This window comes from Palaemon carinicauda, chromosome 30 (assembly GCF_036898095.1).
Source record: "Palaemon carinicauda isolate YSFRI2023 chromosome 30, ASM3689809v2, whole genome shotgun sequence".
In the NCBI taxonomy this organism is placed as follows: domain Eukaryota; kingdom Metazoa; phylum Arthropoda; class Malacostraca; order Decapoda; family Palaemonidae; genus Palaemon; species Palaemon carinicauda.
The window spans coordinates 62,772,970-62,787,969 of NC_090754.1; the positions used below are offsets into that span (position 1 = coordinate 62,772,970).

At 35.9% G+C, this 15,000-nt stretch overlaps 1 protein-coding gene across 2 annotated transcripts in view; it reads left to right on the forward strand.

Annotated features, from left to right (window-relative positions):
• The window catches only part of LOC137623816 (lysosomal-associated transmembrane protein 4B-like), a 470,709-nt gene that overhangs the window by 434,008 nt on the left and 21,701 nt on the right, over nt 1-15,000 (forward strand). Inside the window, exon 1 of one of the 2 annotated variants that reach the window (XM_068354627.1) lies at nt 205-334. The exons of the other annotated variant lie outside the window; for it this stretch is intronic. The gene's annotated coding sequence lies outside the window, so the exon portion shown is untranslated. Of the gene's footprint in view, nt 1-204; nt 335-15,000 lie in introns of those variants that run through there. 2 annotated transcript variants of the gene reach the window in all.

Genomic DNA, 15,000 nt, shown 5'->3' on the forward strand with positions numbered 1-15,000 from the left:
TAACAATCGAATCTTAGTAACAAGCCTCAACATAGCAACGAAAACCTTAACACCCAAAATGCTACACAAATCATTGGGATCACAGACCATAAAAGCCTTTTTGAATCGCGTGTTAAATACCGATACGCAATGTTTCGTCGCGCACTTAATCCACGTAAATAGGAGTGTGCACTCGGTTTTCCTTTCAGTGTCAATATCACTCACCTTTTAGTTGGGAGTTGTACAAAGTCATCAGGGCGATGTGGAACTGCTTCGGATCGACTCTTGTCGTTAGATGTAGAATCGTTGAGAACTGATTACGCTTTGGAAGGCAGAAAATCGGATTGAATACAAGGTGAGGTCAAATTGAAAAGATGCGGCATTTTAGGTTGTTGTTTATTCTAATAGCTTTCGGTAGAGAGAGAGAGAGAGAGAGAGAGAGAGAGAGAGAGAGAGAGAGAGAGAGGGGGGGGTGGGGGGTTGGGGTCAATTTTAATCTATATTGAAGGTTGTTGTTTATTCTAATAGCTTTCGGTAGAGAGAGAGAGAGAGAGAGAGAGAGAGAGAGAGAGAGAGAGAGAGAGAGAGAGAGAGAGAGAGAGGGGTTGGGGTCAATTTTAATCTATATTGAGTGTTTCCATGTAATTGATATGTGAAAAGAAAAATAATGTAACAAGAAGTACGCAAGTAACAGCCAGTAACCCCTAATCTACATCATGCTGTAAGTTTTTCAGAAGTAGACAAAGAATAGCAAACATTGCACCTCACGTGGTTCACTGTAGGCATTACTTTGGGGTCTTTGAAGCGTCTTTTTACCGCATAGTTATACTCCCTTTTTATCCTTCTATGATACCCCGATTCTCGCCTCCTTTGTTCCATCTTGCTGAACAATCTTTATACTTTTCCTTCACATCGCAACTGCTACAAGGCCTCCCCAGTCAGGCTCGAGGTGAGGGTGGCAGGTTCATCCTTGCCAAGATTCTTGGAAATTATGTGTCCTTCCATGCATGTGGCATTTTTAGATTTATTTCAGAAGCAGGTCTTCTGAAAAATATTTAACTTTTATGACATTCAATTTTTAAGATTTTAACTGAATGCCCTTTAATTTTTTATTTTATTTCATTTTTTATTTTTGTATACATAAATTAAATGTTACCGGCGTCAATGACCTTAGATGTCAGGATGCCTGAAAACTTTAAATCATTCATTCATCATTCATTCCCAGCACCAGACCATATGGATCAAATTCATAAATCCAACAAACTCACAATTTCAATTTTTTCATAACATTCAACATTCTACGAGGGAATTAGCTCTCTCATTCAGACAAACGTAGATTGGTAACATTTCTATTTCCATCGGTTTATTTTTGCTTTGCCTTGCTTTAAGGGCTACTTTTTCGGATCCTATACTGCAGGGGAACCCTACTCTCTACAGGATCTTTCATGATTAATTTTTTGGCATATATTCCTAGACATTCGGCATTTCAAACCTTATATTGCTCGTTTATCGTCAAGACCACATTATCGAAGCGCTATGATTTCCCCCGGAGAAAGGTCATTGTTCGTCCAATTCATTTGGAAAAATTTTCCTAGGCCTTATGCCAATACGAAGCATTTGTCAAAAGGCGACGCTAGATGAGGTTTGATGACGTCATGATCGACTCGGTATAGTGACGTTATGTTATGTCATAACACGTTAGTGACGCCATAGCACTATAGTGATGGTGACGTCATAGCACGATAGTGATGACGATGTCATATCGCGATAGAAATGCTTAATTGCTTCGATACTTACTCATTCTGCACTGGCTTTCAGCCATACCATGGCCGATAGTTGCTTGCACCAGGCTGGTAAGGACTTATGCAAATTTCTGTTTTGCATTTAGTTTTAAAAGATGGGAACATCAGTCTTACCAACAACCAATCCTTCTTTTATCCGGAAATACGACATTTATTCCAGTATCTCGTGAGGGTCAACCAATACAAACTCAATGAAAGAACTCTCACGGTTGTTATGTCTAACTCTAGATTGAATTTAGTCCAAAAGATGGCAGAATAAATACAAATCATTGTTATTTCTTGGATATTCAGCTAAAAACTTGCAGTTAATCCCTATAACTATCATTTCTGAAGTACAGATAGGATTAACTTAATACCTTGGTGGTTTAGAATATTCTTTGCGGAAAAATTCGGCTCAAAATTTCCTCTTAATTCTGTTTTATTACTAGACGATTTAGAAAAAAAAGGAAAATTTCTTTTTATATAAAATTTAATTTGTAAGTGATAAACTTTAAACTTTGGGTAGATCCAGGAACTAATTCATATTTACTGATGATTGTAAATTGTAATTGTGTACGAAGTAACGCTTCACTTGGCCGATGGTGGATTCAGTTGAAAATATCCATCATTCAGTGCGATGCTGTAGCTACATTTGTTGAAAACTTTAGATTTTACTCAGTCCCACAATTTTCTTTACTAAAAGACAACACAAGATTTTTTTTTTTTTTTTTTTAAGGCAAGGAGAACATAAATCCCAATAAACAATTAAAACGTCCTGAGGGAGAAAAGAACGAACCAGATATGATAATTCCGACGAATAAGGTGGAGAGAAAACTGTAAAGCTTGAGAATGAAACATGAAATAGCTATATCGTAGAGAGAGTAAATGGTAGGAAGAGATGGAAGGAACATACCTGGAAATACAATTGGTGAAAAAATTACGTTTGAAGGATAGAGAGGTGCAATAAATTAAGGAAATAGCATATATCAAAGTTACCGATCACGACAGAATTTATATAAAACATTGAGCAAAACAGCATTGGAGCTTTGACGAAAAAAAAATAACAAACCGTAACTTGAAAGAACGTTAAAAAAAATGGGAAGAAATAAAAAAAAAAAATAAAAAAATTATAGGCAATTCTTTTCAGTGAAGCAGATTTGTACCGACTCGCAGGGGTGCCCTTTTAGCTCGGGAAATGTTTCCTGATCGCTGATTGGTTGGACAAGATAATTCTAACCAATCAGATAGTAGGAAACTTTTCCGAGCTAAAAGGGCACCGCTGCCAGTCGATGCAAATGCGCCTCATTAAAAAAAACACACTGACAGACAGACAATAAATACACAAATATTAGAACCTACACTCGGTAGAGTGCATACCTTCACCAACGCCACATCACAATATAGGCAAATGAATTATGCACATTTTGGCAGTAGTGTCACGCAAATCGGATAAGAATTGACCATGAAATAGCAAAATGAAGTTGTTGACATTTTAGTGACCTTGACCTTTAACCTAATCATTACCAAAATCTAATCAAATTGTCCTTGGATCATGGCCAATCTTCCCATAAAATTTCATAAGATCCGGTCAAGTAGTTTATGAGTTATGCGAATCGCAAACACACATACAGACATACAAACATAAATACACGTCTATCAAAGCATAACCTACTGGCGAAAATAACTAGAACGGGCACTCGGTAGAGCGCATACCTTCGCCTATATCATTCTGTATATCAAAAGATCGGTAATTGAAATGTACACATTTTAGCAGTAGTTTCATGCTAATCATATAAAAATTACCCACGATATGACAAAAAGATTTTTTTTTTTTTTTTTTTTTTTTTTTTTTTTTTTTTTTTTTTTTTTTTTTGTTAATGTTGGGCTCGACTTTTGACCCAATCACACCCAAAATATAATCAAATTGTCCTTGGATCATGGCCAGTCATCCCACCAAATTTCATGAGATTCGGTCCAATAGATTTTAAGTTATGTATTTCACAAACACCCAGACAGACATACAAACAAATGAATACACGCTGCCTATTTAAACATGACCTGGCGAAGGTAATAATAATAAATCTCTTGAAATATCCATCTCGCTCTGGAATGTGTATTCATATGTATTCAGAGGTGAAGAAATTCTATTACACGCCTATTATTATTTACTCGTATTCTTCATTAAAGTACCAATAAGCAACTACCAAAACTTCGTTAATGTAATTAATTCATCGCCAAACATAATTGAGTATTATCATATTTAGTCAGATCCAAAATATCACAGAGTATTACAGACATGTTTATTTAAACGCAAGAAATTCTATTACACGCCTATTATTATTTACTATTATTCTTCATTAAAGTACCAATGAACAAATACCATAACTAATGTAATTAATTCATCGCCAAACATAATTGAGTATTATCATATTTAGTCAGATCCAAAATATCACAGAGTATTACAGACATGTTTATTTAAACGCAAGAAATTCTATTACACGCCTATTATTATTTACTATTATTCTTCATTAAAGTACCAATGAACAAATACCATAACTAATGTAATTAATTCATCGCCAAACATAATTGAGTATTATCATATTTAGTCAGATCCAAAATATCACAGAGTATTACAGACATGTTTATTTAAACGCAAGAAATTCTATTACACGCCTATTATTATTTACTATTATTCTTCATTAAAGTACCAATGAACAAATACCATAACTAATGTAATTAATTCATCGCCAAACATAATTGAGTATTATCATATTTAGTCAGATCCAAAATATCACAGAGTATTACACACATGTTTATTTAAACGCAAGAAATTCTATTACACGCCTATTATTATTTACTATTATTCTTCATTAAAGTACCAATGAACAAATACCATAACTAATGTAATTAATTCATCGCCAAACATAATTGAGTATTATTATATTTAGTCAGATCCAAAATATCACAGAGTATTACAGACATGTTTATTTAAACGCAAGAAATTCTATTACACGCCTATTATTATTTACTATTATTCTTCATTAAAGTACCAATGAACAAATACCATAACTAATGTAATTAATTCATCGCCAAACATAATTGAGTATTATTATATTTAGTCAGATCCAAAATATCACAGAGTATTACACACATGTTTATTTAAACGCAAGAAATTCTATTACACGCCTATTATTATTTACTATTATTCTTCATTAAAGTACCAATGAACAAATACCATAACTAATGTAATTAATTCATCGCCAAACATAATTGAGTATTATCATATTTAGTCAGATCCAAAATATCACAGAGTATTACAGACATGTTTATTTAAACGCAAGAAATTCTATTACACGCCTATTATTATTTACTATTATTCTTCATTAAAGTACCAATGAACAAATACCATAACTAATGTAATTAATTCATCGCCAAACATAATTGAGTATTATCATATTTAGTCAGATCCAAAATATCACAGAGTATTACAGACATGTTTATTTAAACGCAAGAAATTCTATTACACGCCTATTATTATTTACTATTATTCTTCATTAAAGTACCAATGAACAAATACCATAACTAATGTAATTAATTCATCGCCAAACATAATTGAGTATTATCATATTTAGTCAGATCCAAAATATCACAGAGTATTACAGACATGTTTATTTAAACGCAAGAAATTCTATTACACGCCTATTATTATTTACTATTATTCTTCATTAAAGTACCAATGAACAAATACCATAACTAATGTAATTAATTCATCGCCAAACATAATTGAGTATTATCATATTTAGTCAGATCCAAAATATCACAGAGTATTACACACATGTTTATTTAAACGCAAGAAATTCTATTACACGCCTATTATTATTTACTATTATTCTTCATTAAAGTACCAATGAACAAATACCATAACTAATGTAATTAATTCATCGCCAAACATAATTGAGTATTATCATATTTAGTCAGATCCAAAATATCACAGAGTATTACACACATGTTTATTTAAACGCAAGAAATTCTATTACACGCCTATTATTATTTACTATTATTCTTCATTAAAGTACCAATGAACAAATACCATAACTAATGTAATTAATTCATCGCCAAACATAATTGAGTATTATCATATTTAGTCAGATCCAAAATATCACAGAGTATTACAGACATGTTTATTTAAACGCAAGAAATTCTATTACACGCCTATTATTATTTACTATTATTCTTCATTAAAGTACCAATGAACAAATACCATAACTAATGTAATTAATTCATCGCCAAACATAATTGAGTATTATCATATTTAGTCAGATCCAAAATATCACAGAGTATTACACACATGTTTATTTAAACGCAAGAAATTCTATTACACGCCTATTATTATTTACTATTATTCTTCATTAAAGTACCAATGAACAAATACCATAACTAATGTAATTAATTCATCGCCAAACATAATTGAGTATTATTATATTTAGTCAGATCCAAAATATCACAGAGTATTACACACATGTTTATTTAAACGCAAGAAATTCTATTACACGCCTATTATTATTTACTCGTATTCTTCATTAAAGTACCAATAAGCAAATACCAAAACTTCGTTAATGTAATTAATTCATCGCCAAACATAATTGAGTATTATTATATTTAGTCAGATCCAAAATATCACTGAGTATTACAGACATGTTTATTTAAACACATGGCGCTGGATTCCATGGCATTTGTCATAGTTTACATTCATGTTTACTCGCGTATCCCGGGGTAACGGGGGGTAATCTCGTGTTATATACCTCTTCCCACCCCCACCTAGTCCCCATCTCGCTTATGGTTCACCTCTTTTCCTGTGCTTGCTCTTTACTTGCACGTAAATCAGTGGGGAAAACGTTGCCTCCTTTATACCAAGTATAGATTGAACAACCTTGGTTGAACCTGTTAATTATTCTTTGTAGTTGTGGAATGATTTTCCTAATCGGGTTGTTGAATCAGTACAACTTCAAATGTTCAAAGTTGCAGCCAATGTTTTTATTTTGATCAGGCTGGCATGAGTCTTTTTATAGTTTATATATGACATATCTATTTTGACGTTGTTACTGTTATCAGAATGATTTATTGTTAATTTGTTCTCATCATTCATTTATTTCCTTATATCCTTTCCTCACAGGGCTATTTTTCCATATTGGAGCCCTTGGGCTTATAGCATCTTGCTTTTCTAACTAGGGCTGTAGCTTGGCTAGTAATAATGATAATAATACTGTAACTATTTTCTGTCATCAATTTTTTTCACTACTAGGAGATATTTTTTTTATCAGTGGTTTTTAAAAAATATCAAAGAAGGTTTTTATATCAGTGTATTTTCTCTTATTGCAGATGACTTTATGGCTTTTGAAAGTTTCCATTTTTCATCTTTGATAAAAAAAGAAAAGCCAAATACAACTATATCTTATCCTAGTGGACATATGAAAGAAGGATTTATTTATGGATGGTATTTCTTACCATCAAAGTTAAACTTATTTTGTATTGTGGATAACTTTCTTTTGATAGGAAATAATGTTCTCATTATGGTGGCCTTTATCTGTCTCCTTGACCTTAAAGACAATGATCGAGTAATTTCATAGATGCCAGAAAACTTTAAATCAATCAATCAATTGATCAAAGTTGGATGCAGGATGGTTTTTTTTACGGTTGCTTTCTTATACTGTATCTTATTTTTATTTTATTTCTATGTCATGATAATAGTACAGTATGATTTGTTTGATCTTGATTTAAATCCTTTAAATCAATTGTTGAAATCAACCAGATTGAAATCAAACAACCCTGTTGCATAGTATTATAATTTTCGTTATTATTATTATTACTTGCTAAGCTACAACCCTAGTTGGAAAAGCAGGATGCTATAATACCAGGGGCTCCAATAAGGAAAATAGCCCAGTGAGGAAAGGAAATGCAGTAAGGAATAATACACTACAAGAAGTCATGAACAAATAGAGTATTTCAAGAACAGTGACAATAATATAAATCTTTCATTCATAAATTATAAAAACGTGAAAAAACAAGAGGAAGAGAAGTAATAGAATAGTGTGCCCGAGTGTACTCTCAAGCAAGAGAACTCTACCCCCAGACACTAGAAAACCATTGTACAGAGGCTATGCCACTACCCAAGACATGAGCTCAAAGGTTTGATTTTGGAGTGTCCTAGAAGAGCTGCTTACCATAGCTAAGGAGTCTTTTTTTACCATTACCAAGAGAAAAGTAGCTACTGAACAATTACAGTGCAATAATTAAACCTATGAGCGAAGAAAAATTGTTTAGTAATCTCAATGTTGTCAGGACAGATGAAAATGTGGAAAGAATAAGCCAGACTATTCAGTGTATGTGTAGGCAAAGGAAAAATGAGCCGTAACTAGAGAGAAACTTCCAATGTATTACTGTTTGGCCTGTCATAGGAGCCAATAACTCTCTAACGGTACTATCTCAACGGGTGGCTTGTGCCCTGGCCAACCTACCACTTATATTTAAATTTTATTATGTTGCTCTACAGATTCTTGTCTCAAATTACATTATAGTTATACGTGGAGAGACAGATAGTAGTTGATTTAATTGCCCGCAGGCTTATAATTTATCATATTAAACACAAAATATATATGGATAAATACAGCGTTTTATACCATAAAATTAAGTGAATTATCATTAGCTGTTAGAAGCTCCTATATATGCTAAGAAATTGACCCTAGTAAGTTATTGGTATGTTTAAAGAACTCTGTAGGCTACTTACGTTCTCTATAAATTGTACGTGCAAACTCGGTGTTTGAAGGGTAAAACGCTCATTGATTACATCATATCCTAATTTTAATGGTTGACAGGATCAATATTTTGTTATTTCTGTTTACAAAATTTGACAATTACAAAGATATCTATTCATCTATCTATCTGTCCATCTATATATATATATATATATATATATATATATATATATATATATATATATATATATATATATATATATATATATATATATATATATATATATATATATATATATATACATATATATATATATATATATATATATATACATATATATACATATATATATATATATATATATATATATATATATATATATATATATATATATATATATATATATATATATATATATATATATATATATATATATATACTAGCAGGGGATCCAGCGTTGCCAGAGTATATTTGCGTTTGGAGTTTGAATGTGGGCATAAATCCCCCATCATTCACAAATTTTGCTCCAAATGAAGTCGTCTGGAAAGCATTATTGTATGGTTGTGTGTTTTCAAGAAAATGTTTTAAATGGTGGGATGTTCTATTGGGAAGTTTTTTTCAGATATTCAGGAAGTTCAAATAACAAAGGCAGTCTAATTTTTGCTCCACTGCGACACAGTCCAGGAGGTTCATTCTTCCATTTTTGAGCATCACAGTGATGACATTGTTATGATATTAAGCCAATTTGTACTGTTTTCTGTTTCATAGGGGTATCTTGGATTATAAATGAAGGCACCAAGACGCCATTGTACAGTATTAAAAGGGCGTGCTCATGCATCTGCATGCATGACTCTATCAATATGGCAACTATTCTCAGCTCCTTCCGATGTTTCTTGGTGTCGATGGACAATCATTCTTTGTTGTTTATCTTGAAGTCGAGTCATTCTTTGATTTCTTGATTCCTGACTTCTAAAAGCTGCTATTCTTTGTTAATTATTTTCAAGGCGAGAATTTCTTTGGTCTTCATCCTGTGCCTCACGTCTAGTTGTCATTCTGTTTGCATTAGCGTTCCTTCCTAAATTCATCTACACATCGTCTTCTGCGTCATATCTAGCTACATTCTGCTTGCATTAGTGTTTCCTCTTGAATTCATCTGCTTTTCATCTTCTGCTTCACGTCTAGCTGCCATTGTGTTTGCATTTGTGTTCCTTCTTAAATTCCTCTTCTCTTCATCTTCAGTTCATGTCTAGCTGCCATTCTGCTTGTATTAGTGTTCCTTCTTAAATTCCTCTGCTCTTCATCTTCGGCTTCATGTCTAGCTGCTGTTCTGCTTGTATTAGTGTTCCTTCTTAAATTCCTCTGCTCTTCATCTTCGGCTTCATGTCTAGCTGTTGTTCTGCTTGTATTAGTGTTCCTTCTTAAATTCCTCTGCTCTTCATCTTCGGCTTCATGTCTAGCTGCTATTCTGCTTGTATTAGTGTTCCTTCTTAAATTCCTCTGCTCTTCATCTTCGGTTTCATGTCTAGCTGCTGTTCTGCTTGTATTAGTGTTCCTTCTTAAATTCCTCTTCTCTTCATCTTCGGCTTCGTGTCTAGCTGCCATTCTGCTTGCATTAGTGTTCCTTCTTAAATTTCTCTGCTCTTCATCTTCGGTTTCATGTATAGCTGCCATTGTGTTTGCATTTGTGTTCCTACTTAAATTCCTCTTCTCTTCATCTTTAGTTTCATGTCTAACTGCCATTCTGCTTGTATTAGTGTTCCTTCTTAAATTCCTCTGCTCTTCATCTTCAGCTTCATGTCTAGCTGCTATTCTGCTTGTATTAGTGTTCCTTCTTAAATTCCTCTGCTCTTCATCTTCGGCTTCATGTCTAGCTGCCAGGCTTCATGTCTAGCTGCCAGGCTTCATGTCTAGCTGCCATTCTGCTTGTATTAGTGTTCCTTCTTAAATTCCTCTTCTCTTCATCTTCGGCTTCATGTCTAGCTGCCATTCTGCTTGCATTAGTGTTCCTTCTTAAATTCCTCTGCTATTCATCTTCGGCTTCATGTCTAGCTGCCATTCTGCGTCGGCTTCATGTCTAGCTGCCATTCTGCTTGCATTAGTGTGCCTTCTTAAATTCCTCTGCTCTTCATCTTCGTCTTCATGTCTAGCTGCCATTCTGCTTGCATTAGTGTGCCTTCTTAAATTCCTCTGCTCTTCATATTCGGCTTCATGTCTAGCTGCCATTCTGCTTGCATTAGTGTGCCTTCTTAAATTCTTCTGCTCTTCATCTTCGGCTTCATGTCTAGCTGCCATTCTGCTTGCATTAGTGTTCCTTCTTAAATTCCTCTGCTCTTCATCTTCGGCTTCATGTCTAGCTGCCATTCTTCTTGCATTAGTGTTCCTTCTTAAATTCCTCTGCTCTTCATCTTCGGCTTCATGTCTAGCTGCCATTGTGTTTGCATTAGTGTTCCTACTTAAATTTCTCTGCTCTTCATCTTCGGCTTCATGTCTAGCTGCCATTCTGCTTGCATTAGTGTTCCTTCTTAAATTCCTCTGCTCTTCATCTTCGGCTTCATGTCTAGCTGCCATTGTGTTTGCATTAGTGTTCCTACTTAAATTTCTCTGCTCTTCATCTTCGGCTTCATGTCTAGCTGCCATTCTGCTTGCATTAGTGTCCCTTCTTAAATTCCTCTGCTCTTCATCTACGGCTTCATGTCTAGCTTCCTTTCTGATTGCATTAGTGTTCCTTCTTAAATTCCTTTGCTCTTTATCTTCGGTTTCATGTCTAGCTGCTATTCTGCTTGCATTAGTGTTCCTTCTTAAATTCCTCTGCTCTTCATCTTCGGTTTCATGTCTAGCTGCCATTCTGCTTGCATTAGTGTTCCTTCTTAAATTCCTCTGCTCTTCATCTTCGGTTTCATGTCTAGCTGCCATTCTGCTTGCATTAGTGTTCCTTCTTAAATTCATCTGCTCTTCATCTTCGGTTTCATGTCTAGCTGCCATTCTGCTTGCATTAGTGTTCCTTCTTAAATTCATCTGCTCTTCATCTTCGGCTTCATGTCTAGCTGCCATTCTTCTTGCATTAGTGTTCCTTCTTAAATTCCTCTGCTCTTCATCTTCGGCTTCATGTCTAGCTGCCATTGTGTTTGCATTAGTGTTCCTACTTAAATTCCTCTGCTCTTCATCTTCGGCTTCATGTCTAGCTGCCATTCTGCTTGCATTAGTGTTCCTTCTTAAATTCCTCTGCTCTTCATCTTCGGCTTCATGTCTAGCTGCCATTGTGTTTGCATTAGTGTTCCTTCTTAAATTCCTCTGCTCTTCATCTTCGGCTTCATGTCTAGTTGCCATTCTGCTTGCATTAGTGTTCCTTCTTAAATTCCTCTGCTCTTCATCTTCGGTTTCATGTCTAGCTGCCATTGTGTTTGCGTTAGTGTTCCTTCTTAAATTCCTCTGCTCTTCATCTTCGGCTTCATGTCTAGCTGCCATTCTGCTTGCATTAGTGTGCCTTCTTAAATTCTTCTGCTCTTCATCTTCGGCTTCATGTCTAGCTGCCATTCTGCTTGCATTAGTGTTCCTTCTTAAATTCCTCTGCTCTTCATCTTCGGCTTCATGTCTAGCTGCCATTCTTCTTGCATTAGTGTTCCTTCTTAAATTCCTCTGCTCTTCATCTTCGGCTTCATGTCTAGCTGCCATTGTGTTTGCATTAGTGTTCCTACTTAAATTTCTCTGCTCTTCATCTTCGGCTTCATGTCTAGCTGCCATTCTGCTTGCATTAGTGTTCCTTCTTAAATTCCTCTGCTCTTCATCTTCGGCTTCATGTCTAGCTGCCATTGTGTTTGCATTAGTGTTCCTACTTAAATTTCTCTGCTCTTCATCTTCGGCTTCATGTCTAGCTGCCATTCTGCTTGCATTAGTGTCCCTTCTTAAATTCCTCTGCTCTTCATCTACGGCTTCATGTCTAGCTTCCTTTCTGATTGCATTAGTGTTCCTTCTTAAATTCCTTTGCTCTTCATCTTCGGTTTCATGTCTAGCTGCCATTCTGCTTGCATTAGTGTTCCTTCTTAAATTCCTCTGCTCTTCATCTTCGGTTTCATGTCTAGCTGCCATTCTGCTTGCATTAGTGTTCCTTCTTAAATTCCTCTGCTCTTCATCTTCGGTTTCATGTCTAGCTGCCATTCTGCTTGCATTAGTGTTCCTTCTTAAATTCATCTGCTCTTCATCTTCGGTTTCATGTCTAGCTGCCATTCTGCTTGCATTAGTGTTCCTTCTTAAATTCCTCTGCTCTTCATCTTCGGTTTCATGTCTAGCTGCCATTCTGCTTGCATTAGGGTTCCTTCTTAAATTCCTCTGCTCTTCATCTTCGGTTTCATGTCTAGCTGCCATTCTGCTTGCATTAGTGTGCCTTCTTAAATTCTTCTGCTCTTCATCTTCGGCTTCATGTCTAGCTGCCCTTCTGCTTGCATTAGTGTTCCTACTTAAATTCCTCTGCTCTTCATCTTCGGTTTCATGTCTAGCTGCCATTCTGCTTGCATTAGTGTTCCTTCTTAAATTCCTCTGCTCTTCATCTTCGGCTTCATGTCTAGCTGCCATTGTGTTTGCATTAGTGTTCCTACTTAAATTCCTCTGCTCTTCATCTTCGGCTTCATGTCTAGCTGCCATTCTGCTTGCATTAGTGTTCCTTCTTAAATTCCTCTGCTCTTCATCTTCGGCTTCATGTCTAGCTGCCATTGTGTTTGCGTTAGTGTTCCTACTTAAATTCCTCTGCTCTTCATCTTCGGCTTCATGTCTAGTTGCCATTCTGCTTGCATTAGTGTTCCTTCTTAAATTCCTCTGCTCTTCATCTTCGGTTTCATGTCTAGCTACCATTGTGTTTGCGTTAGTGTTCCTTCTTAAATTCCTCTGCTCTTCATCTTCGGCTTCATGTCTAGCTGCCATTCTGCTTGCATTAGTGTTCCTTCTTAAATTCCTCTGCTCTTCATCTTCGGCTTCATGTCTAGCTGCCATTCTGCTTGCATTAGTGTTCCTTCTTAAATTCCTCTGCTCTTCATCTTCGGTTTCATGTCTAGCTGCCATTGTGTTTGCATTAGTGTTCCTTCTTAAATTCCTCTGCTCTTCATCTTCGGCTTCATGTCTAGCTGCCCTTCTGCTTGCATTAGTGTTCCTACTTAAATTCCTCTGCTCTTCATCTTCGGTTTCATGTCTAGCTGCCATTCTGCTTGCATTAGTGTTCCTTCTTAAATTCCTCTGCTCTTCATCTTCGGCTTCATGTCTAGCTGCCATTGTGTTTGCATTAGTGTTCCTTCTTAAATTCCTCTGCTCTTCATCTTCGGCTTCATGTCTAGCTGCCCTTCTGCTTGCATTAGTGTTCCTTCTTAAATTCCTCTGCTCTTCATCTTCGGCTTCATGTCTAGCTGCCCTTCTGCTTGCATTAGTGTTCCTTCTTAAATTCCTCTGCTCTTCATCTTCGGCTTCATGTCTAGCTGCCCTTCTGCTTGCATTAGTGTTCCTTCTTAAATTCCTCTGCTCTTCATCTTCGGTTTCATGTCTAGCTGCCCTTCTGCTTGCATTAGTGTTCCTTCTTAAATTCCTCTGCTCTTCATCTTCGGTTTCATGTCTAGCTGCCCTTCTGCTTGCATTAGTGTTCCTTCTTAAATTCCTCTGCTCTTCATCTTCGGCTTCATGTCTAGCTGCCCTTCTGCTTGCATTAGGGTTCCTTCTTAAATTCCTCTGCTCTTCATCTTCGGCTTCATGTCTAGCTGCCCTTCTGCTTGCATTAGGGTTCCTTCTTAAATTCCTCTGCTCTTCATCTTCGGCTTCATGTCTAGCTGCCCTTCTGCTTGCATTAGGGTTCCTTCTTAAATTCCTCTGCTCTTCATCTTCGGCTTCATGTCTAGCTGCCCTTCTGCTTGCATTAGGGTTCCTTCTTAAATTCCTCTGCTCTTCATCTTCGGTTTCATGTCTAGCTGCCATTCTGCTTGCATTAGTGTTCCTTCTTAAATTCCTCTGCTCTTCATCTTCGGTATCATGTCTAGCTGCCATTGTGTTTGCATTAGTGTTCCTACTTAAATTCCTCTGCTCTTCATCTTCGGCTTCATGTCTAGCTGCCATTCTTCTTGCGTTAGTGTTCCTTCTTAAATTCCTCTGCTCTTCATCTTCGACTTCATGTCTAGCTGCCATTGTGTTTGCGTTAGTGTTCCTTCTTAAATTCCTCTGCTCCTCGTCTACGGCTTCATGTCTAGCTGCCCTTCTGCTTGCATTAGTGTGCCTTCTTAAATTCCTCTGCTCTTCATCTTCGGCTTCATGTCTAGCTGCCATTCTTCTTGCATTAGGGTTCCTTCTTAAATTCCTCTGCTCTTCATCTTCGGCTTCATGTCTAGCTGCCCTTCTGCTTGCATTAGGGTTCCTTCTTAAATTCCTCTGCTCTTCATCTTCGGTTTCATGTCTAGCTGCCCTTCTGCTTGCATTAGGGTTCCTTCTTAAATTCCTCTGCTCTTCATCTTCGGCTTCA